The 26,372-nt window shown below is 41.5% G+C and overlaps 1 protein-coding gene and 1 long non-coding RNA gene across 5 annotated transcripts in view; one reads left to right on the forward strand and one right to left on the reverse strand.

Annotated features, from left to right (window-relative positions):
• Nucleotides 1-26,372, forward strand: part of raph1a (Ras association (RalGDS/AF-6) and pleckstrin homology domains 1a) — a 199,550-nt gene that overhangs the window by 19,890 nt on the left and 153,288 nt on the right. The window lies entirely within an intron of this gene.
• Nucleotides 13,859-14,703, reverse strand: LOC118563658. Its single transcript, XR_004931329.1, has 2 exons — nucleotides 14,273-14,703; nucleotides 13,859-13,940 (listed from the first exon to the last, which is right to left on the reverse strand). It is a non-coding gene; the product is annotated as an uncharacterized LOC118563658 (long non-coding RNA).

Genomic DNA, 26,372 nt, shown 5'->3' on the forward strand with positions numbered 1-26,372 from the left:
CTGCCTTTACAACCTCAGTAGGGTTCAGGTATCACCTCAAGATACTAGTAGGCAATGACCCTGGTAATTCAAAAATACTAGGAAGCAGTCAAAAGAAATGAGAGAAAAAAATGCCTGCCTGTGGCATGCAAAACTATTCAGGTTTTTTGAGATTGTTTCATTGTTGTCCCTTTAGTGCACCTGTAGTTAATTTCATTAAAACCAAAACAGCTGCCAGTAAATAACAACTCTAATACTGAACCGAACACATCAATTTCCAGAAGATTAACTGATTTCTGTCGTGATTTGTCTTGGATGAACCCAGAACACAGCACACACACACAGAGCTGGTTTCCAGAGTTTATTAAAGTAGCAAGAAGTGGATGATGAGAACCAGAGTCCATTTACCAGACGTGGTTGAAGGGATGCAGGAACTGGCAAACGGGAACAGACAGGAACAGGACCAGGACCAGGACACAAGCAGGAACAGGACAGGCATGATGTTCGGAGGACTGGAGACGAACCGGTGACTATGAACAAACTGAGGCGAGTTATTATAGAGACGTGAGCAGAGGGAATGAATCCAAGGTTGATTGCAGCCTGACAAGTGTTCCCAATCAGGGCTGCACTGGGGAAGGAGCAAGAACTGTTCAGAATGCAGCCTTCAGCTGCATCATGACAATTAGATGTTATGTTCTGATTTAAATAGTATGAGTTGTGTAATTATATGTTACGTGTAAGTCTCTATCGTTTGATTTAAAATGTAATATTTTATTCTAAAACCGCTAACTAAGGTCAGATGTCTACTTTGCTGTGCCGTAATATGCTATGGGAGTCCAATAAGTGCCTGTCTATCAGTCTGTGTAGTTTTCTGTGTGACTAAAGAAGTTAGTCTGACAAAATTCTTTAGAACTTGCTCATCTCCTTTTCTCTCAACTTCAGTTTTCCACAACAGCAGTAGAACTGTTTGTCTCTTTTTAATTCCAGACAGATGTAAAGTCCCTCTGGCTGCTGGGGCTGTGGGGCCTTCATTCTTGGAAAATTTAGTCTCATGTCTTCTTTACCATCTTTTTCTTTTATTATTCTTTTACTTTTCCTCACTGTTTATCAGAAGAGCTGCGTCACTCTAGTCAAGCCGCCCTCTCTATATTTCTTCTGTCCCTCAAGGAGATCCAGGTTCTGGCTGTGCAGCTGGGAATCAGGGCAGCAAGTTTTGACTGCCTTGATTCCTGCCTTGAACAAAGGCGGGACCATTGTTTCCCTTGTTGTTGAAGCTCCAACCAAAGCATTTAAATTATTTACTTGAGCTTAAAATTCAACACAATCTGTCATAAGACAGTAGAAAAGGATCCTTGGATGGGGATCGAACCTACAAATGTCCTTAGTGTTGGACTCAACTAATGCCAATGTATATTCTCCGTTATAAAGTACATACATTTAAACAAAAACTCTCTCTCTCTCTCTCTATCTATCTATCTATCTATCTATCTATCTATCTATCTATCTATCTATCTATCTATCTATCTATCTATCTATCTATCTATCTATATATATATATATATATATATATATATATATATATATATATATATTGCTTTCTGTCTTCCCAGTATGTCTCAATTATGTGTTGTGCGTGTACTTGGCCATAATTGGGCCGTTCACACTGTCCCGAAAAAGACAGATACAGGTCACATATGGGAAAAAAAGATCAGATTAGTATCATATTTGGCAGCAGTGTGAACAAAGCCCGAGACTGAGGCCGGTGGCCGTCTTTATAAACAATCATAAAAGTCTTAGTGACATAATTTTTTAAGTTTCCCAAATGTCAGCAGTGGTGAGGAGGACTTTTAGTGAGGCCAAGAGTGTCTGAAGCAGATAAGATGGTGGAAACAGAGAGAGCTAAGGGGCTGTTCCACCACCTAACAGTGGAGGAAATGAGTACATAAACTACTTTAACAATCATACAATTATTAATATGTGGGTAAGATAAACTTTATTGAAACTATAAGAGTGAATATAGACATTTTAGCGGCCGGGTGGGTTAAAGGTGTGGCTCTAGAAGATTTAAATATAAATGATAGGATAATGGGAAAAATAATTAACAATCATGTATAAAACGTAAATAAATGTACAAACATAGTACAGAGGAATTTATATATATATTATAGACTAGAATGCTCTCAATAATAAACATTTTAAAACAATTTCACAAAAAGTCACAGAAAAATAAATACTCACTCTAGATAAAGTACCATAATATACACTATTCAATTCTATTGTATTTAGATAGCAGCAATTCACAACACATTCTCTTTGCGCCGTGATCCTGGGACCAGTTTACCTTTCAACACTATTCTCCTCCCAGAGCTGTGGGGACAGAGGTGCTGCTCCTCTGTCCAGTTTGGTTCTCTCAATCTTTTTTCCCTCCATTTTATGTTGATCATTTTGGTGAATACAGCCACTTTATACAAGCAGGACAATCCCAGTAAAACACTGACAGGTGAGAGTGCATTAATATCAAATAGATGAAATAGTCAAATGACCAGTATGGTGAGTAAACCTAATAATAAGCAAATCAAAATAATGATGAAGATGTATGTTCAAACCAGGGGTCACCAGGGGTCATCTTTGGGGACTATCTGGTGCCCATGGGCACCAGATAGTCCCTAAAGATCATATGTGGTTCCCTCAAGTGAGCTGCATCTAAAATGTTGTTTTATTTAACTGCTCTTCCTTTTTAATCATACTTGTATTTACATAGATTTAAAATGAAGTTCCATAAAGTTAAGGTGAACTCTGACTCTCCTTGTTCAACGTTCAGTACAAGTAGCCATTCGTATGACACAGTACCAATGAAGTAGCTCTCAACTTCTAAAAGGTTGGTGACCCCTGGTTCAAACATTTTTATGCTGTGACAATTGTCCAATTTTTGCTAAGTTTCATCATCATGTCACTCATATGTTACTCCAGTCTAATCAGTTAATTTGGGAAGCGCATTTGTGGTGTTCTTCGTTTGCTTCTTGTATCAACAAATCACACCTCTTAGAAGACAGCATCACACCTAGCAATGGGGTGAACCACACATCTCCACTGAAATGGAATTTCTGTCCATTCTTCACTCAGAGTTGCTCTAAGCAACCACCTGACTTGCTCTTAAGCTAAAACTCCTTGGCAGGATTTTTCTAGGCTTAGGGTAGAAGCTCTCTGAGAAGACTGAGAATCTTTGTGAATGCTTTCCCAGGAGTCTAAGTGAAGCTTCAAGTCTTTAGTGCACAAGCTAATATTAAGGAACCATTTGCCATACTAGCATAGTGTGACGTCTTCTTCTGTTATCAGCGCATGTGGGTGGCTTTGAGGTGCTGAACTGGTCAGACAGAACTCTGATGGCAGTGGCATTTAATTAGTAGTTTGAACGACCAGGCAAAAATAATCCAGCAATGGATTTGAATTGAGCATCAAGACCTGCAGTGTAAACGTACACTACATCAAGTGTAAAGTCTTTTAGTTTTGACTCCAACCCAAGTGCGACTTCAGTTGAAGTCTCAAACCTTAAGTTGACATCTTCTTCTCTTAAGGACTGTCTTTTGAAAGTTCTTTTGGACTAATCGATATCACTTGCTGCATTCAAAGCAAGAATAATGGTGTTGATGCTTAATCGGTGTATATCAATTACATTAGAGTGGTAAGTTTTGTATTTTTTTCAGGTGGGGGGGGGGGGTCCCATTATGTGGATGGTGAAAAGAAAATTGTAGCATGTATCTTTTGTGCAGACCTAAACTTTCTAAACATCGTACTTCCTCAGTGTTCTAAAGTAGAGAATGGTTTAGTTAATTTATGAAACCGACAAAGTGGGGTTTCTTATTTGTTTGACTCTGACAAAGTGGCTGTTAAAACTAGAAGTTGAGACTGTGATTCTGCAAATTTTTGGTTCGTGTCGAGTGTCTTTTACATGTCATAATTTTTTATATCACTCATGCACTGCAGTCCTAAACTATTCCTGACATATTCCAGCCACCACATTGGTTACCTCAGTCATTCTGAGTAATCTGATTATCTGGAAATGTTCTGCACAAACAGTGTTAAAATGATAAAATAATTTTTTTTCATTGGTTCTTTAATTGTTCTGATTGACCAGCAATCGGTTTCTCAGAGATGATGGATCTCACTGTGTGAGAGCCTAAAGGTTAAAACTGTCCTGCCTGCCGTCCACATACTGATGAACTGATTAAAAGTGTTAACCTAACCTGAAGTTACCTCATTGCTTTGTAGTTCCCTGAGGTCATATTGTGGCAGAATTTTTTCCCAGAGTTTTGCCTCAAAGGCCTATATAGCTGTGCTGCTGATGTATGGTTTACAGAGAATGCAGGGGTGAAGCAAAGTGAGAGTGTGTGTGGGGTTGGTTGATTGCTCGGTATTTTACAGAATGTGTGTGTGTGTGTTTGTGTGTGTGTGTTTTCATGTTGCTGGACAAACAGAGGAGCAGGGACTGAACCTGTGGGAGTGTGTGGTTCTGTGATGGTTCGCAGCATGTCTGGAACAACTGCTATTTTTCTGTGCTGGCTCTTCCACATGTGGTAACACACTCAGACCTGAAGCTGGTCCAGACCAAACCTCAGCTACCCTGCACATCCCAGCAGCTCTCCAGTGGAGATGGAAAGTATGTGAGCCCTCTGTCAGCCAGCAGATCTGAGTTTCAGTGTGCATAAGAAGGCAAATACTCTTAGTAAAGGTCAGAGGCCGTAGACAGGACTCATAAGGTGATCTTACAATAGGTGTAATAAATACTATTGTATGAAAAGTTGAATACTCTACATTGTGGATGTTTATGCCACACTTTAAATAATTTAAATGCTTAAGCGTGAAAAGAAATGAGGATGAAAAAATGTAGGAGTAATATTCAGCCTTCCGCCACCATCTCTCATGTAGGTGTTTTTCAGTGGCAGTCTTTCCACCACTTTTTTCTTCTGCTAAAAAACACAACCATATCCTGCTTAAACTGGCTGGGTGGGCTGTGGATTTTAGAGAGACATTATGATACCATATTTCCATTAGTTTTAAATGGAACACTGACTCAAAGCTGGCATGACTTATTATATTAACACTGGCCTTACAGACATGTTGCCTAATGCATAGTAACTCAGCTATGCTCCATTCAGTGGGTTGATCAGAGCATATTGTCATCTTGTTCTGCAAATGCTGTTCATAGACTAATTTAGAATTTATATGTGATCTAACATATGTTGTTTTGGATTCTTATGGTGTTTAAATAGAAGTGGTAGTACTGATCCCAGTATGGTAGATCCCACCCACATGAGCAATGCATGCTTGTCCCACTAAATGATTCAGGAACATTAAATCATGAACTAATAGACTTAGAAAACAGCTTCTTTCCCAAAGTTGTGAGGCCTATCACCCCCTGCTGAGAACCAAGAAACCACCACCTCTGTTCATAGTCTGTTTACTAACATACTACTGGTTTCACGTTTTTTTTTATCCAATCGAGAATCATTTACACTTTCTCTCACGTGCTATTATCTATTTACACACTTTTAGTTTTTTAGGAAGTGGACATCCATTCTATCCATTTGGACATCCATTACTTAAAGATTCACATTTTTGCTAATTACTATCTGCATACTTTTCTTCCTCCCAGGGACTGTTTTGTTGTCTGATACATTCATGCAGTTTCACTGTAATTGACATTTTTGTATAGTGGCAGCTGTCTTTTTCGACTTAAACATGTAAATTTGTCAGATTCTGAGAATTATTTGCATGCTTTGAGCTTCTCAGGAAGTATCTGAACATTGTCTTAGTTGTGTCTGTATTTTATGTGAATCTGTATGAATTCTGAGCCGCTGTCTCACCAGAATGTCATTATGGTTACATTGTGTGTGTCTGTGTGTGTGCGTGCGTGCGCGCGTGTGTGTGTGGGGGGGTGGGTAGCCAACTGGAAATAGTTAATATTGAGTCGTCTTCACTCTATAACAACCTTAACACCGAAGGGTGTTGATGGTGGCCTGGTGTAGTAGGTTATGGTGTATTTATTGACTGGGTTGAAAAATGGATGGGCTTCTGACAAGTGGGTCGGCAGTCAAAGTTAAAGATTTAAATCAGCCAGTTATAGTCCCCAGCCTAATTTCTGTATAGCTCTTAGATGTACATACATTGCACCCCACAAGATGGGCATAAGGGACTGCAGTGGTGGTATCCTGGCACAAGCATTGTTACAGGCAGTAGATGCAGCATTTGAAGGTCAGTCTATACCAGGGGTCTTCAGTTCCAGGCCTCGAGGTCCAGTGTCCTGGAATGTTTAGATGTGTTCCTGCTCCAACACACCTTAATCAAATGGCTGAATTACCTCCTCAGTATGCAGTCAAGTTCTCCAGAGTCCTGCTAATGACCTGATTATTTGACCCAGGTGTGTTAAAGCAGAGACACAAAGATGTAGGACAATGGATATTGAGGACTGGAGCTGAAGACCACTGGTCTATACTATGAGCGAAATTCACCAAACATTATATCTAGTAGGCACATTAGATGGCATTACCAGCTCTTAACAGAGTTTGATGGGGGCTGAACTTTGGACGTGTATGAGACCTGATATAGGGTGCCTGAGGGCACCAACACATGTTGGGTCTTTCCACACAATGTGTTGAATGGTATGCTGGAAGAGGAGAGGGGTATTTATGTTTTCAGTGTGGTGGGTCTTTGGAACAAATTACGCTTGGCTGGATGGATAAAGGTAAGACCAAAGTCAAAGTATCTTTATTCGTCTCCCTTGAGAGACATTTTCCTTGGACACAAGGATCAGCTGCAACATACCACAGCTCAATCACCAATAAAAAGTCCAAGTAAAATAATAATAAACATTCAATAGCAACATCAGTTCATCAATCTCAGGTCAACAAAAGGTCATATAAAAAAAGTGTAAATCAACATGTAAAATAATGTTTCCATGCTCCACTCCCCCCCAGTTCACTGTTGTAGATCATGAGAGACCATGGACGTCGCCACCTACATGTCTTTGCCCTTTCCCTATTGATCTTCCCATCCTAAACCATGCACTCATTAACCAGTTTTAATGACGTTGGGGTGACGTTGGGGATATTCGTATCTATTGTATTTGCATAAGATGATCCTCGGTGTGCGATTAGCAAAAAAAAAAAAAAAAAAACAGGGGGGATCATTTCAAGTGTTTTATAAATGAACATAACAACAAGGTTATGTGGCCTGCATGCTGTCTGGCTCGAGACAGCATGTAACCTGTACTGGGCGGGAGGGTGGAGAAATCGGCTGCTGCTGCTGCTTCTTGTCTTGTGACGCTGCCTGCAAATCTTCATCATCTACCAAAGTTCGTCCTGTAACATTACCATGGCTGTTCGTCCCGTCATCTACTCTTGACCTTTTCTGTTGATTTTTCGGGCCGAAAATATGACAAAATACTTTGTTGACGATCATGCTGCCACACGTTCTCATTCATTACTTGATTAGCTAGCAGCTGCTCTTTCAGGTAAATAGCTAGATCCAGTAGGTTAGACTATTGTTTTTAAACTTGTGCCATCTACTGTCTGGACTCGGGAGTGGGTATTAGTTTACTTTAACCCCTTTGAGCAGAAAACGTAATAATATTCTTTAAAAACAGACAACAAAAAATTAAATTGACAAACGTGAAGGACACAAGACATGTATTTATATTAGGGATGCCAAACGATTAAAAATTGTAATTTGAATCGATTAATCACATAATGTCGATAGGTAACTCGAGATTAATTGCAAATAATTGCATGTTTTATCCTTTTATTTCTGAAAGTGTAATAGCCTGTTTGGACATTTTAATATGCAATTTTGCAATAAATGACACTAATAAAATACATGCTTGTACAAAAAATATTTTTATTTTGTTATTTTTCAAGCACTTTTGAGAATTAGAATGAAGACATCCTAGTGCCAAATGTTAAACTCTGGACTTCGTCCTTCCGCTTATCCGGGGTCGGGTCGCGGGGGTAGCAGCTTCAGTAGGGAGGCCCAGACGTCCCTCTCCCCGGCCACTTGGGCCAGCTCCTCAGGAGGAATCCCAAGGCGTTCCCAGGCCAGCCGGGAGACATAGTCCCTCCAGCGTGTCCTGGGTCTTCCCCTGGGCCTCCTCCCGGTGGGACGTGCCCGGAACACCTCACCAGGGAGGCGTCCAGGAGGCATCCTGACCAGATGCCCGAGCCACCTCAACTGGCTCCTCTCGACGTGGAGGAGCAGCGGCTCTACTCTGAGTCCTCCCCGGATGACTGAGCTCCTCACCCTATCTCTAAGGGAGAGCCCAGACACACTACGGAGAAAACTCATTTCAGCCGCTTGTATCCAGGATCTCGTTCTTTCGGTCACGACCCAAAGCTTGTGACCATAGATGAGGGTAGGAACGTAGATCGACCGGTAAATCGAGAGCTTGGCCTTTTGGCTCAGCTCTCTCTTCACCACAACGGATCGGTACAGCGCCCGCTTCACAGCAGACGCTGCACCAATCCGCCTGTCGATCTCCCGCTCCATCCTCCCCTCATTCGTGAACAAGACCCCAAGATACTTGAACTCCTCCACTAGGGGCAGCACATCCTCCCCAACCCGGAGAAGGCACTCTACCCTTTTCCGGTTCAAGACCATGGTCTCGGGTTTGGAGGCACTGATTCTCATCCCGGCCGCTTCGCACTCGGCTCCAGTGAGGGCTGTAGATCACGCCTTGATGAAGCCAATAGGACCACGTCATCCACGAATAGCAGAGACGCAATCCTAAGGCCACCAAAACGGATCCCCTCAACACCTTGGCTGCACCTAGAAATTCTGTCCATAAAAGTTATGAACAGAATCGGTGACAAAGGGCGGCCTTGGCGGAGTCCAACTCTCACCGGAAACGAGTCCGACTTACTGCCGGCAATGTGGACCAGACTCTGACACCGGTCGTACAGAGACCTGACAGCCCTTATTAAAGGGCCCGGTACTCCATACTCCCGGAGTACCCCCCACAGGATCCCTCGGGGGACACGGTCGAATGCCTTCTCCAGATCCACAAAGCACATGTAGACTGGTTGGGTAAACTCCCATGCCCCCTCCAGAATCTTGCTGAGGGTATAGAGCTGGTCCAGTGTTCCACGGCCAGGACGAAAACCACACTGCTCTTCCTGAATCCGAGATTTGACTATCCGACGGACCCTCCTTTCCAGAACCCCTGAATAGACCTTACCAGGGAGGCTTAAGAGTGTGATTCCCCTGTAGTTGGAACACACTCTCCGGTCCCCCTTTTTAAATAGGGGGACCACCACCCCAGTCTGCCAATCCAGGGGAACTGCCCCCGATGTCCACGCAATGTTGCAGAGCCGCGTTAACCAACACAGCCCCACAACATCCAGAGCCTTAAGGTACTCCGGGCGAATCTCATCCACCCCCGGGGCCTTGCCACCGAGGAGCTTTTTAACAACCTCGGCAACCTCAGCACCAGAGATGGGAGAACCTGACCCAGAGTCCTCAGGCTCTGCTTCTGCAATGGAAGACGTGTTGGTGGGATTAAGGAGGTCTTCGAAGTATTCCACCCACCGAAACACAACGTCCCGAGTCGAGGTCAGCAGCATACCACCCCCACTGTAAACAGTGTTGGTACTGCACTGCTTCCCCCTCCTGAGACGCCGGATAGTGGACCAGAATCGCTTCGAAGCCGTACGGAAGTCTTTCTCCATGGCCTCTCCGAACTCTTCCCACGCCCGAGTTTTTGCCTCGGCGACCAGCCGAGCCGCCCGCCGCTTCGACTGCCAGTACACATCAGCTGCTTCCGGAGTCCCACAGGCCAAAAAAGCCCGATAGGACTCCTTCTTCAGCTTGACGGCTTCCCTCACCGCTGGTGTCCAACAGCGGGTTCGAGGGTTGCCGCCGCGACATGCACCGACAACCTTGCGGCCACAGCTCCGACTAGCCGCCTCAACAATAGAGGCACGGAACATGGTCCATTCAGACTCAATGTCCCCCGCCTCCCTCGGGACGTGTTTAAAGTTCTCCCGGAGGTGGGAGTTAAAGCTCCGCCTCACAGGGGACTCCGCCAGACGTTCCCAGCAAACCCTCACAGTACGTTTGGGCCTGCCCGGTCGGACCGGCTTCCTCCCCCGCCATCGGAGCCAACTCACCACCAGGTAGTGGTCGGTGGAGAGCTCCGCCCCTCTCTTCACCCGAGTGTCCAAGATATACGGCCGCAGATCAGATGAAACGACAACAAAGTCGATCATTGATCGATCATTGTGCCAAGAGCACATATGGACACCCTTATGCTTGAACATGGTGTTTGTGATGGACAATCCATAACGAGCACAGAAGTCCAACAAAACACCACTCGAGTTCAGATCAGGTGGGCCATTCCTCCCAACCACGCCCCTCCAGGTCCCACTGTCATTGCCCACGTGAGCGTTGAAGTCCCCCAGCAAAACGAGGGAGTCCCCAGGAGGGGCACTCTCCAGTACCCCTTCCAAGGACTCCAAAAAGGGTGGGTAATCTGAACTGCTGTTTGGCGCATAAGCGCAAACAACAGTCAGAACCCGTCCCCCCACACGAATGCGGAGGGAGGCCACCCTCTCGTTCACCGGGGAAAACCCCAACGTGCAGGCACCGAGATGGGGGGCAACAAGTATGCCAACCCCAGCTCGCCGCCTCTCACCATGGGCAACTCCAGAGTGGAAGAATGTCCAGCCCCTCTCAAGGAGACTGGTTCCGGAGCCAGAGCGGTGCGTCGAGGTTGGTCCGACTATCTCTAGTCGGAACCTCTCAACCTCGCGCACAAGCTCACGCTCCTTCCCCACCAGAGAGGTGACATTCCACGTCCCAAGAGCCAGCTTCTGCAGCCGAGGATTGGAACGCCAAGGTCCCCGCCCTCTACTGCTACCCGTTACACAATGCACCCGACCCCTTTGGCCCCTCCAACAGGTGGTGAGCCCATCGGAAGGGGGACCCATGTCACCTCTTCGGGCTGAGCCCGGCCGGGCTCCATGGGCAAAAGCCCGGCCACCAGACGCTCGCCAACGTGCCCCACCTCCAGGCCTGGCTCCAGAGTGGGGCCCCGGTGACCCGCGTCCGGGCGAGGGAACACGAGGTCCAATAATCGTACTCATCATAAGGCCATTTTGGGCTGCGCTTTGTCTGGTCCCTCACCTAGGACCTGTCTGCCTTGGGTGACCCTACTAGGGGCTTAAAGCCCCTGACAGCATAGCTCCTAGGATCATTGGGACACTCAAACCCCTCCACCATGGTAAGGTGGCAGCCCAGGGAGGGGAACTCTGGACTATGATGGCTAAATGACTAATCATGACGCCCTGATGTTTACACAATGTGTAAATAGATTTGTAAATAAATACCATGCCGATATATTTTTTTTGCCTCTTAAACAAAGATAGACATGGTATTAGGCATTAATAAAAATTTTACATTTCAATAAAGTCATAAGTTTTATTGTTCGTTTTTTCACTCTCTCCCACACACATCTAATTCTGAGCTTTCACACCAACAACAATATTTTTGCTTGCTGTTTATATCCATATTCATAGAGTTTAAGCCTGGAAAAAGGCTTTAAATTTCCAGGTCATTCGTCTTACACTTTGCTTGCAACTGGGCAGGAGCTTAATACCCTGAATGAGACTGTTTAGCAACTGTTTAGTAACTCCAGGTCCTTCGTTTGGCAACGTCAGCATTAGTTTGTCAAATACAGAGAAAACAAATTAATAAGCATTAAAGTACGGTTTATGGGTTTCTGCAATGTTATCAGCATGTTAAAAACTCATCTTCAGAACCAATTTCTGCTTAAAATGGTGATCTGCACCAACTAATCTACTTTCAGCAGTTATCACCTGTTATTGCAGCCGTAAACTGCAGAAAATACGTGCAGAGTTGCTCTGTCTGCCTTTACTACCGTCGGCTCCTATGGCGGAGGAATATTTCAGCTGGATACACTCAGTGTCTTCTGCAGGCAGGTCTCTTAATAACTGCTGTTTTGTCACTTATTTTAGAGCCCAAATAAGCGATTTCACTTTCAGAAACGTGCCCAAAAAAACCGCAACCCGTGACTTATGAAATTTACAAGCGCCTTTAGAAAAAAAAAACAAGCCCAAAGTCGCATGAAATATTCAGTCTATGCTACAGTGAGCACGGGTCTGTTTTGCTACAGTTTTGCTAGCGCTCTTGAACCAGAGGGGGGGGGGGGGGGTGTATCCCCCCAGGGATAAAACATGAATGACCAGAGAGGAGGACGTCACAAAAAAAAGGGGGGGGTGGCTAAATACCCCCATCCCCCCCGGCAAATCGCACCCAGGTGATCCTATACTTTCTTCCAGAGTTCAGTAGCACAAACTTGGAGTGGCGCACATGAGAGGACTCGGATAAAATCCTTTCTGAGGATGAACTCCTAAAAAGGTTCTTGTGGAGAAAGAGGAGGAGCCATTCCCACTGTTTTACCTGCTATTTTTACTAAGTTTAAAATCTGCGTCTTGGTTTTAATAGCCAATTTGCTAAACTAGCTGGTGGTGCCATACATTAATACAGACGCTGAGGTTCATCACACTGCTGAGCAGAATCATCTCTGGAAACCGTGTGGCACGGTAAGGAAGCTAGTATTGTTATGAATGTCTGTGTTACCATAATATTGGTGCAAACAGTGTTACCATAATATTGGTGCAAACAGCAAACACTCTCAAACGACGAAGAAACTGAGGACGCTGATGGAGTTTAGCACAAATACCAGCCACAATGTGGCAACATTTGATATGTGTTCCATCCCCATTCACAATGCAAATCCTGAGTTAAATAAAACATTATTTGAGAAAATAACATTTAAAGAATTATTTCCTAATAGAAGTCAATAGTCTTTAAGACACTTGATTTTTATTAATGTGATTATTTCTCCAGGAAATGATTAAGGCTTGAACTGGTAACTTAGAATTAACCCACAAAGTTAATTACGATTGACCGGAAATGACTTGTCTGGACACGTCCTGTGGACCATGTTTACATTAGCTCGAGTTTAACCCTAACGTTACACAAGCACCATTAAATCGACATTAATGTTCCATATTAATGCTGTAATAACCCTAATAAAATTAGCGAACGATGGCAGAGCTAATCAAACAACATTATGTTTAAAATGAACCATAATTGTGTTTACTAGGGTCATAGCCGTAATGTTACCCAGGATAGCGCAAATGCTAGCGGACATTCGCCGCTAATTTCAAAATTCTTATAAGCTCTATTTGGTCGGAATGAGCAGAACGGACAACACAAACATTAATATCTCATCATTGTATAAAACCCTTATGGAAATAAAGTTTGTTATAACAGTAAAAACCCACTCAAACATAACAGCAGAGCTTGGTTTCCAGGATGCTAGTGGGGCTAGCCTAAAAGCTCCAGGACATTTACTTCGGTCAAAGCTTAAAACAAAAGGGTAAAAACCATTTTAAATAAACCGTTTCACTTTCCCTGCCTAACTCTGACAAACCTGTCTGTGCCTCTGTGTCAGTTCAGTTCCCTTTGGGCATCCAGTTGGAAGCAGTTGAAGCAGGGTACAGCTGGTCCCTTCAGCACAGCAAACATGTAGCTAGCTTTAAGCAGGGCTGTGAGGAGACGGCTCCCACTCCTTCATGCGGTTCTCAGGCCGTAAGAAGCTCAGCGCTGTGGGGGTTGCAGCATGTGGATCTCAGTGTGGGAGAGGTGTGGCTCGCTCCCGGGTCAACTTTTCTCCTCCACAGCTTAGGAAGATGATGGGCTACTGTCAAGTTGTGCCTTTAATTTGTGCAGCTTCCTCACTTGAAAGGATCGGAAGAGATCACGCAGATTTAAACAGCTGGGTTCTACTCAAAGACCGACAAGATTCCCTTTTTCTTCTTCTCTTTATTTTTGATTATCTTGAAGACAGGTGATCAAAACAATTGGTCTCGATGCAGGTAAAAAACCTTAAAGAAAACCAACAAATAACAAAATTACAAAATCATGTAAAGAACTTCAGTCAATTTATATTTTACAAGAAAACAACCTGATATTAAACCTTAAAGAAATGTAAATTCCTTTACTTGTATCCCATCAATAAATTCATTCATCTCTGCATTATTTTAGAGGATATTTATCACATGCTATTTTAAAAACCGTATAAAGCAAACAACAAACAAATGAAGTGCAAACTGCATCAGCTGAGCAATCAGCCCCGTGGCTAAGCTAATGCTAACTGCTAACAGTCTGGGAGCTTTGACAGGTACTGATCCATCACAGAATGTGTGATCTTCCTTACCGGCTGCCACTCTGCTTGGTTGTAATCGTCTCCCAGGTCTCTGCACAGGCTTTTTACAAAGACTGCTTTTAAATGATGCCAGCCAGTCACTTACTTCAGTTTTCTTGTTTAGTTGCCAGTGCAGTGGATGTGCGTCGCCTTTTATGGTCCGTGTGAAACACAAGGTCCCGCCTCATCCAGCAACCAGTTCCGGCTTGCTGAATTTTTTTTTTTTTTTTTTTTTTCCCTTGTTTTAAACTTCACAGCTACATTTACACTGCAAGGAAATACGACCCAAACCCGAAGTTTTTAACCATACACGACCCATATGTCTTTTTCATGGCAGTGTGAATGGCCCAATTCCAAGCTTTTCACCCCCTCCCCCACAAAAATCTGATCTGTACCACTTCCATATGTGGTAATAATTAGGATTTTTATCAGAATTTTTTTTAAAGTGTCTGCGGTCAGAACAGTCATGTCGCATTTTATCCGTCTTTCACGTCACTCTCCTGTCTCTCACTACACATTCACACACAGTAGTAGCAGTTAACGCTCCATAAAAGACCATTGTTAATAGCTGTGCTGCTTTCTTCTTACCTTATTTCATCTTGCTATGATGTGGTCTTATTATTGTCGGATCCCATTGCTCAACAGCTTTCTAATAATAACAAGGAAAGATGTTGGCCGGTATCCACGTTTTTTCTTTTTTTTTTCTTTTCGAGGGATTTATTTTTTTAACAAACCTTTGTAGAACACTTCTAGAACAATTACATTCACCATTACTTCCGCAAACCACGTGCTTCTCTGTGATGTCTCCCTCTGTTATGTGCTCATGTGGCTCACTTTGCAGTCTTGAATTGTTCAGACAGCAGTACGATGACGGTCGCATTTAATAGTAGAATGAACGGTCACGTCAAAAAATCCGATTTCAGCACAAATTTGCAATTGCATCAAGACCTGCGGTGTGAACGTAGCCTTAAACAGCCTGTTTCATGACAGTCGTCTGTTCAAGTTCCAATGTTGGAAAAGGGATTTTTATACAGTAGCCCCCTGCTGTAAGAAGAGTCCCCTGATGCCTATAAAAGTCTCATGTTGTTTCCAACTTACAGTCTGATTTTATTCCCCATGGCGATTGCACAACACAGGGTTCCTAAGTAGAAAAAAGTATGGAATGTATTGGAATGTTTTAGTTTGGAAACTGTTGTTAATGAAGTAGCAATCAATTGAGTTAGCTACAGAATAACAGGAAAACATGTAACTGCAATCTTGTTGCAGAAAATCTTAATGATACTGATTTTGATTACTCTGACTCTTCTCACTTTAGTCCCAGTCACTCTTATTTCTCTGCACATAGGTGTTTGCATTAAGGGCAGTTATAGTCATCTAACTGGCTAAATAAATCATATTGTAGTGTGTCAATGTCAGACTATTGAAATATAAAGTCCTACCAAATAACGCGTACAAGCAGTCCATTGCCATTACAGTGTTGCACAAACTGATTGCGAAAATTATTGATTTTAAATTTTTTGGAACTTCGTCAGTCAGTGATGACAATCTGTCAATTCTCCCTTGATTGATAAACAGTCGGTCTTAGAAGTTTGAATTTTCATTTCCTGTGTCTGTTTCTGATGACATGGCTGACCACAGCATTGGGCAAACCTATCCGATTGCAATTGATCATGCCAGAAAGAACAAGATCTTGGATACAAGCATCTAAAATTAGTTTCCTCTGGTGTGGGTAAGAAGCTCTGTTATCTAGGGGAAGCTAAAAGTCCAGCTGCTGGTTTTCCACATCGAAAGGATTCAGTTGAAGTGGTCTGAATATCTGATGCCCCCTGGGCACATCCCACTGTCCGACCCAGAACTCACTGGAGAGACTTTATATCCTGTCTGGCCTGGTAATGCCTCAGGATACCCCAGAAGGAGCTAGACGATGTTGCTAGGAAGAGGCATGACTGGCTTTCACATAAAGCTTGGGGAAATGTGTAGTCTCCTAGTTTAAATCAACTATTTTTTAAAGGTTAATAGATACCAGATTTGAATTTCTAACTTCCAGTGACATAGCTTTATATGCAGAGTGGATGGCATTCATCTGATGAGAATTTTTTTGAGCGTTATGAAACTTGAGAGACTGACTTTATTTGGACTTGGGAGACCAATGACCTAATAACATCTAGCTATCAAAAAAAAAAAGATTGTTGTTTTGGCCAATATTTAGTAGAAATGTATTTGTTAGAAAACTGGACAAAATTGGACAAGGCAGCTCAGACCTCAAGGAAAACTGGAAGTCTTCTGGACTTCAAGCTGTTAAAGCCTGGTCAGTGCTTCTGTAACCATGGGTGACAGTTATTATGTAGGTAGGCAAGTAAACTGAGAGTTTTGGCTCTGTTCCTGCACCATCCTTCTATCACTGAATGAGATATTAAGATCCCTAAACTCCTCTGATGGAAGGTTAAGGGTTATTACCCAGCCTTTTCGTTTAATAACCTTAAAAGCTTATTGCAAACTGTAACTGGTTCATCTGGTTACATTTGAAAAACAGACCGACTGTGGTAGCGGTTCTGATTGTCACTGAGCAGCCACAGTCTCATCTCGACATGATGAGCTGGGGCCAACTGTTCCTCTAAGACACCCATAAAGGTAGCATCATCACCGCCGCATATAAACCCTGTAACTCTGTGACCTTGCATTGTGTTTATGTGGCGGTGTTTGCTGTTTGCAGCTTTGCAGCAGTGATTCTTCGTGACAGTTCTTTAGTGCAACTGATTCCAGTGCAGCAGCAGCAGCACGTAAAGCACCTGTCCGGATCACAGTCTTCAGATCTTTTCTTTTTTTATAAATTTTTTATTATTTTTTCAGAAATAATACAGTGTGGTACGAATGTACATGTGTATTTTTACACTTTTAAACATAAAGAACAAAACAAAAACAACAGGGTGATTTCAAGAGTGTGAAAGGTAAAAGTTCCAGACTTTGAGAGTTGGAAAAAAAAAAAGAAAAAATAAACAAACAAAAAAAACATCATTGCATTATTAGTGGTACGACAGGTCTCCAATGTTTAGTGAATATGGGTATTTGTAATCTCAGAGAATATGTTATCTGTTCTATTTGGTATATATCCCAGACCTTCTGAATCCATATATTGTAGGAAGGAGGCTAAGGTTTGAGCCATATAATTGTTATACATTTTAGAGCAGCTGGTAATATTATATTCAAAAGATATTTTTGATCTCGTGTAATAATAGTTATAGGTGTCACTCCCAATAAGACAATTTCTTTATTGAATGGGATTTTCTGTTTGAAGATTACTTTTAGGGCATTAAAAATATCTTTCCAAAACAGATTTAATTTAGGGCATTGCCAAAATATGTGTGTGTGATTAGCATTATCAGTTCCTCATTTTATCCAACATAATCCTGAGTACATCGGTCCCATCTTAGCCAATATAGCTGGTGTTCTAAAGAATCTAGTTACAACTTTCCATTTGAATTTTCGCCAAGAGTTTGAATTTGTGACAAGGTGTGACTCCGTACATATTTCTTCCCAAGTCTCGTCAGATATATTCATCGAGGTCTCTGCTTCCCATCTTTGTTTAATATTTAGTGAGTTACAAGTACTTAGAGACAAAATATATCATACAATTTACCAATAATTTTTTTGTCTTCATTGATCACTTGTTTATCAAGAAATTGTTCTAGAGGATTGGAATGTAATATTTGTCCCAGTCTTTATGAGACATTAGAAATGATCTTAGTTGCAAATATCTAAAAAAGTCTGTGTTGGGGAGACCAAACTCAGAATTTAGTTTCTCAAATGTTTTAATATTGCCATCTTTGATCAGTTGATATAGGTATGTTAAGTTATATTCTGTCCATTTTTTAAAGCCATTATCCAATACGTTGGGGAGAAAGGTTTTCATTAATCCAATGTTTGTCAATGATGAGAGGTTCTTGGGCAGTCTGTATGATGACCGTATTTTATTACAAATATTAAGTGTATGTTTCGTCCAACCAGTCATTTCTTTAACTTGAACATCTAAAAATGGTAATTCTTGTAAGGGTTCTGCACATTTGCTATTTTCTATGTTTAACCATCTCGTCGTTTCATCATTTTGGATCCAAGATAACAGTGGTTTCATTTGTGCTGCCCAATAATACATTGTAAGGTTTGGGAGCTTAAGACCGGCGTCCATTTTAGACAATTTTAAGATTTTTAATCTTATTCTGGGCCGCTTTTTTTGCCATATGAAGGCTGATATTAATTTGTCGATGTGGTCAAATGTTTGTTTTGGGATATTTGTATGTAACATCTGGAATAAATAAAGAAGCCGGGGTAGAATATTCATGCGCACACTTTCAACTCTATTAGGCCCGAACAGCAAAGCGCTGCGAAGGCCTATTGTATCTGTAGTGTTAATTAGGCCCGAGCAGCGAAGCGCTGCGAAGGCCTATTGTTTCTGTGTTGTTTCTTATTATTATTAGGCCCGAACAGCAAAGCGCTGCGAAGGCCTATTGTATCTGTAGTGTTAATTAGGCCCGAGCAGCGAAGCGCTGCGAAGGCCTATTGTATCTGTAGTGTTTAATTATTATTAATCTGCCACCCCAAAGAGGGGCCTTTTTGAGGGCTTTATCATATTCAAAAACTCACCAAACTTGGCGGATGCATGAAGACTGTTTAAAAATTTTGTATTTTAAGGTCGTCACAAAAATCAAAAGAAAAATGCCTCAACGGCGCCACCTAGCAATTTTCAAAAGACCCTTTGCTCTTCACTTATTTCATCGTAGAGACATGAGATTTGGTACAGTGGTAGGGCTCACCAAGATGCTTAGAATTTACAATTAATATCATAGTGCAAATATCACAGGAAGTCGGCCATTTTAGATTGAAGGTCTGATTTTGACCCCAGTTTTGACGTTTACAGCATTGGTATTTGATCAAACTCCTCCTAGAGATTTTGAGCGAGCGGCTTGAAACTCGGTCAGTCTGATCATAAGGCATGGCCAATTAAAAGTTATCAAAACGGTGGGTTTTTGAGCATGCTGAAGGGGCGTTAGCAGGGGTCAAAGTTCACCTACTCACCACAAAAAATAAAACTGTTATATCTCCTACACAGAAACACACAGAGGCACCAAACTTTCTGTGATTGATCATCATCGGGTCTTCTTTAATATCCAATGGTCAAATGATGACATCACTTAGGACACGCCCCCTGACAACAGAAAGTGTCATGTTTTGCTGTAAGCGGTCGCTATGTTACCCCTCTGAGCTAATCAACATGAAACTGTGTCCAGCGAGAGAGGACATGTTGGTATGTTGTGGATTGAAGGCCCAACTGGATTCGATGGAGCAGGGGGGCGTGGTGGCGTGGGGAACACACCTCAAACGCCGATGCCATATGTCCAGATTTCCATAGGATATTGACAAATTTAATGAAAAGTAACTTAAAATTACCTTTAAAAGGACAACAATTTTAAAAGTCAAAAGGCTTATTTAATGCTTTGAGAACATCTCTTCTATTCAGCTACAAAATCAACCAAAACAGAATGATCTTTTAAGCTATAAGACCATTTTTAAGATGTCAATACATAGATTTTGAGCTGGTGGGTCGCCACTTTCTCTGGTGGCCAAATGCATCGCTGCATCAACTGATCTGCACCAGATTTTTTGCGAGTCGTGGGGGAGCGCTGCCCAATGCCTTCGTGTGTATTGCCCGGTGGGTGCGCGAACCCCTGCGGTGGCCAATAGGCCGGAGCGGAGCACAATAAAGATTTAAAAAGAATTGTAAAATATTTTTCTGGAGCTTGACTCAAAGCAAAACAATGTTTATAATTATTTGTAAACATTTGTATACTCTATGTTTATCTTGTTTTTAAGTATTTTATATTTACAATAAAATGATAATTTTAACATTATATTTATTATAATTTATTTTTTAGACTAGTTCCATATGTAAGGTTGCAAGAAATCTTGGTTTGACAGACAACACCAACTGTCCCCTCAATCCAGTGCACACAATACCACAACAGACCTCATCACGCTCTACAGTACATCAAGAAAACTAAATCAACTAAAACAAGTTCACGAGTGCACATGAAATGAAGTTAATCCATATTTGTGTGTCAGAGTGTCTAAGCACTCTCCAGAATTTGACATCTCAGCAGAACCTGTAATAATTATAGAAAGTAACGTTATAGTTGTTCTGCCTTTTGTTAAGACAGCAAGGAATTCATGTCGTGAATACATTACATAAAAAATGTATAAATTATTAGTCAGAGGAAATCCATGCTAAAAACAGTTAGAAACGTTTTGGGTTCATATTTAATCAGAGTGAGACATCACAACTTTGTTAGATGTCTATGTGAATTACGTGAGATAGTGAGTGCTCTCACCTTAAAAAAAGATGTTTGACGTATTTTGCTCTGGTAAAAGCTGCTTTTCAGCGATGAAGCTAGGGAAACTGCTAATGTTGAAGTTGAATTTGTTCTACACGCTTCTGCCTTGGAAAATATTTGTCTTTTTACAAAAAGAATGTTTAAAGCCAGATTTGTGAATAAAGGTTATTCAGAGAACGCAAGAAAAGGAAGCTTTGTGTGGGGAACTTTTGTCCTAGCTGTCTAGCTGCATATGGCCCCAGAACAGCACAATAGTTTTCTTGAAGTATAATTTTGGAGAAGTAGAAACAAGTATTCATTTCAAAAGGTAGGTAAAAAAGGAAAACAGTTTTTTACAAAATCTTAAAATGTTGGATAGTCGTTATTTCCATCTTGCTGTGAAAATTGGTGAAATATTATCATTTTTAATGCTTAGATATAAAATTGCAAGGCAATTACTAAAATTGCCTTTTGTAGAAAATGTTTTTTGGTATACCATACTTTATATTTGTAGGTAGCCTAGATGTGCATAATAAAAGAGTGGAACTAAAACCTGGTCTAAAATTATTATGGAGCTTTAACTTGCTAAGAGTAATAATGTCAGATGATTATATCTTTAAAATTAGATAACTGTCTCATAAAATGTGATAGTTTACTTGGTCTAAAGAGATGATGCAATTCAATGTTATTTATATAGCGCCAATTCATAAAACATGTCATCTCAAGGCGCTTTACAAAGTCAAAATCAATCAGATTGTACAGATTGGGTCAGATTATACACATTGGTAAAAAAAAATCTTATATAAGGGAACCAGTTCATTGCATCAAAGTCTCGACAAGTAGCATTCTCTCCTGAAGAAGCGTAGAGCCACAGGGAGAGTCGTCTGCATTGTCCATGGCTTTGCAGCAATCCCTCATACTGAGCAAGCATGAAGCGACAGCGGGAAAAAAAACTCCCCATTAACGGGAGGGAAAAACCTCCAGCAGAACCAGGCTCAGTATGAACGGTCATCTGCCTCAATCGACTGGGGGTTACAGAAGACAGAGCAGAGACACAACAAGACAGACAAAAAAGCACAAAAGCACACATTGATCCTGTAATCTGTTCTACATTAAATGGTAGTAGCGGGTGATCTGTCTTCCCTGGATGATGCCACAGCTAACAGAACGCCAGACCAGGTGTACTTACTATTAAGAAAAAAGAGAGAATAAAAAGTTAAAAGCTGTAATGACAACAGTGATGCAAAACTGGAGAACAGTAGACTGGAGAACAGTAGAACTAGGTAGAGTGAGAAATATAGGCCCTGATGTCCTCCAGTAGCTTAAGCCCATAGCAGCATAACTATAAAGGTAGCTCAGGGTAACATGAGCCACTCTAACTATAAGCTTTGTCAAAAAGGAAGGTCTCCGGTAACATGAGCCCGGAACGCCTCCCTGGTGAGGTGTTCCGGGCACGTCCCACCGGGAGGAGGTCCATGGGAAGACCCAGGACATGCTGGAGAGACTATGTTTCTAGGCTGGCCTGGGAACGCCTTGGAATTCCCCCGGAGGAGCTGGCCCAAGTTGCTGGGGAGAGAGACGTCTGGGCCTCCCTACTGAAGCTGCTACCCCCGCGACCCGACCCCGGATAAGCGGAAGACGATGGATGGATGGAAAAAGGAAAGTTTTAGGATTAGTCTTAAAAGTAGACATGGTGTCTGCGTCACGGACCAAAACAGGAGCATGATAGCTAAAGGATCTGCTTACCATTCTGGTTTTACAGACTTTAGGAACCACCAGCAGACCTGCTTTCTGAGAGTGAAGTGGTCTGTTAGAAATTACTAAAGTTTGTACACAACATACACATGTGGAATATTGCTAACGTGTTATTTTAGCAATATTCCAATCGCTAAAGTGTTACTTTTACATTATTACTTTTGGGTGTGTATCCACCCATTTAACTGTCAAACTTTCATAAAAGCTGTCTTAATGCAAGAAACGAAACCATTCAACACATGAAATAATTAACTTTAAATAACTATAAAGGTTTTGTTAACTTTTCACATGAAGCTGGATTAACAGCTAGTAAGATAGATACCTTTGACTAAATTTGTGTACTAGTGTTTAAACCAGGGGTGTCAAACATACGGCCTGTGGGCCGGATCTGGCCCGCCGAACGTTTTAGTCCGGCCCGGTGACCAAATGCATTATCATTATTCAATGGCTGTCTCTCCTCGGTGCATCGACCGATCTGCACCAGATTTTTTGTGAGTCGTGGGGGAGCGCTGCCCAACGCGTACGTGTGTATTGCATGGTGGACGGGCGAGGAAAATGCGTGACAGCTTCTGCGGTGGCTGGCGGCGGGAGGTGCGCGAACCCCCACGGTGGCCCATAGGCCAGAGCGGCGCTTGGCTGCGAGGGCCGATCATCACCGCTTGCGGTTTTAATTTGGGTTATTACTTTATTGACACGCCTTGCTAATACCACTGTTAGTATACGCAGATCTCCATTTAACAAGGATATAGGCCTATAGGATTGGCATTCTGTGGGATCATTGCCTTCTTTATGAATAACAATTACTGTGGCTTCTGACCATGATGGTGCCAATTTTTGTGACTCCAAAGCGATTGTATAAGCTTTTAGTAATAAAGGTGTAAGTGAGTCTTTAAACACTTAATAGAACTCATTAACATAGCCATCTGGCACTGGGCTTTTGTTGCCCTTAAGAGAGGAGATGACTTGTTTAATTTCAGTCTCCTCGAGAGGTTTGTCAAGTTCTTCAGCTAACTGGTCTGTCAGTTCTGTGATCTTTATATGTTCTAAATATTCTGCAAGTTCCTGCTCATTTGTGCATGTGTCCGTATTTTTATACAGTAATTTGTAAAACTCTGAAAATGCTTTGGATATGTCATTTGGTTTTGTAACATAAGTTGATTGGACCTTAATTTTTTGTACAATATTTGATGCTTGCTGTTTCCGTAGTCTAAACGCTAATAATTTACTGGCCCTATTTCCATCCTCTTAGTATCTTTGATTTGTAAATCTTAAATTACCTTCAATTTTATCAGATAATAGGCTGAGTTGTCTTCGAGTTGCGTTTAACTCTTTTACAATGGCAGCTTTTTTAGATTGTTTATGCTCATATTCTATCTTTTTTTATTTTACAGTCTAGTTCTTTTTGCTTGGCTTCTCTCTCCCGCTTTCTCGCTGCTTTATATGAAATTATTCTGCCTCGTAAGCATGCTTTAGCGCAGTCCCATAAAATTAAAGGATTTGTTTCCGGTTTAGAATTATTGTTCAGATATTCCTTTAATTCATTAGTAATGAAGGACACAAATTCTTTATCATTCAACAGGGATTTAGCCTCCACTGTTTGGTTGTTGGTCTAAGTCCTATGTTCCATTGTAACAAGACAGGCGCATGGTCGGATAAGGTAATCGGCATAATCTCAATATCTCTCACTTTGTCCAAATTTGCCTTAGGAGTAAAGAAATAATCTATCCTAGAGTAAGATAAATGTCTATTAGAACAGAAAGTGAAATCTCTAGCTCTTTGGTGTTTACTTCTCCATACATCAACTAGACCAGTCTCTAAAGCATGGTGTTTAGGGGCTTTACTCATTTTAGACATAGGTGTTCTTGATGGTGGTTGTCTATCGGCAAACTGGGACATTGTACAATTAAAATCACCTGCCATCAGCAACAGTCCAGTACTATGTTGTATGATTTTATTGAATAATGTTTTAATGAATCCTGGTTCATCTTCGTTAGGTCCATATACATTAATGAGAGAAACTTTAGGCCCGTTTACACTACACTTTTTTTTAACCGAGCCGAGACCAGTCCGAGCTCGGTAACCGAGATAACTCTTGTGTGTAAACGGTCAGCAGACTGAACCGGACCGTGCTAAACATAACCGGACCGTGCTAAGTGCAGATTGAACAGGTCTCGGCCTGGTTTTTTTTTCTGGCTCGGTTTTCTGATAAAGAGCGCATGTCTCGATTGCACGTCCCGATTCACACTCCATTCAGACAAATTTCAGACATTCATAATAATACTAGCTTCCTTACCGTGCCACACGGTTTCCAGAGATGATTCTGCTCAGCAGTGTGATGAACCTCAGTGTCTGTCGTTGTTTCCTGCGTCTGCAAATCCTTATTAGACGTTCGTTTGTCTTATCCACGTCCCAAAAGCCGACTCTATGTCTAACCATAACATCCTGAATGTTACGGGTGCCGCCATTTTGATTTGCTCGGTCCCGCCTTCAATCCCAGAGAGCGGTAGTACCGCAAATCGCCACTAGGAGGTGAGGAGCAACCAAGGAACCGAGATAACTCTTGTGTGTAAACGGTCGTCTTGGCTCGGTTAACTGATCCAAGCTCAGACTGGTCTCGGCTCGGTTAAAAAAGTGTAGTGTAAACGGGCCTTTTGACACCTTCAATTACCCCGTTAACTATTAAAAATCTCCCTGTACTATCTCTATGCAATGAATTTTTAGTAAAGTTTATCTGTTTGTGAATAAGTATTGAGACTCCTCTTTTACACCCAGATTTGTGGGAAGCATAATATATTTTGTCTGCCCAAGATTTTAACTTGATGTTCTGCATCAGGCAGATGCGTTTCTTGAAGAAAGGCAATGTGGCAATTAAATTGTTTTAGCTGACGCAATATTTTCTTTCTCTTAATTGGACTATGAAGCCCTTTCACATTATAACTTACAATTCTCAATTCACCAATTGTTCTATAAATTTTATTTTGTTTTTAAAACTATCGGTCTCATAAGCAGGATGGGAAGCATAGATGTGTACAGTGGAACATGGCACCAGTTGAGATGAATAACAAAAACCCTGTTGTTTGAAACATAGCATAAAATCCCCGGGGTTAGGGTTAGGGGATCATAACCTGAACACTGAAACAAAACCTATTTAGGGTAAATAATGTTATTGACATTATTTAAGGGGAAACTCGTTCCTAGCCACCTAGATAGAAGCAACTGAGCACAACCTAGGTCAAATTTGGCTGTACTGTAAGTTCGCCAAGACAAAATCTGAAATAACAATTAAACTTGTTTAACACAGCAAGAGCAATGCCTAGGACTCCTGCAGATCAATAAGTAAAACAGTTGTTTGCTGTATTTTTTGTAAACTGAAAGGGAAAAGAAAAAAACAGAAAAAAACAGAAAAAAATAATACTAACTAAATAAAAATATTAGGGCTGGGCAACGATTAAAATTTTTAATCGCGATTAATCGCATAATTTGCCCGATTAATCATGATTAATCGCATTGTATGCGCAAACTCCAAGAATGAATTCAAAAGTAGTGTAAAGAGCACTTTTATTTTAATGTTCTGCTGCCATATGAACAAAAATGTTGTAACATTTGTAGCACTTATTTTATACTGGATATTTTCAACCCATCTATTGAATTTAGTGCACTAGTTGATCTTTTCTTCATAAGAGAACAGCAGCACTGCAGCCAAAATATGGCCTTTTTTCACCTGCTGTATATTAGCCAGTCCCTAAGCTTGATCATGAAACTGTTGACCTTTTGGGTTTTGTGGTTTTTATTTTATTATTACAATTAAATAATAATAATAATAATAATAATAATAATAATAATAATAATAATAATGTTATGTTCAGTGTTTTTGTCGCTAATCCACCTGTTATATATTTCAATCCTTAAGTAATTTTGCCTGTGTTGCGTGCACCTGCCTGTTGCTTTAATCCTATAAATTTCCCCGTCGTGGGATAAAAAAAGGATTAGCACAC

The sequence above is a fragment of the Fundulus heteroclitus genome, chromosome 7 (assembly GCF_011125445.2).
Source record: "Fundulus heteroclitus isolate FHET01 chromosome 7, MU-UCD_Fhet_4.1, whole genome shotgun sequence".
Taxonomy (NCBI): Eukaryota; Metazoa; Chordata; class Actinopteri; order Cyprinodontiformes; family Fundulidae; genus Fundulus; species Fundulus heteroclitus.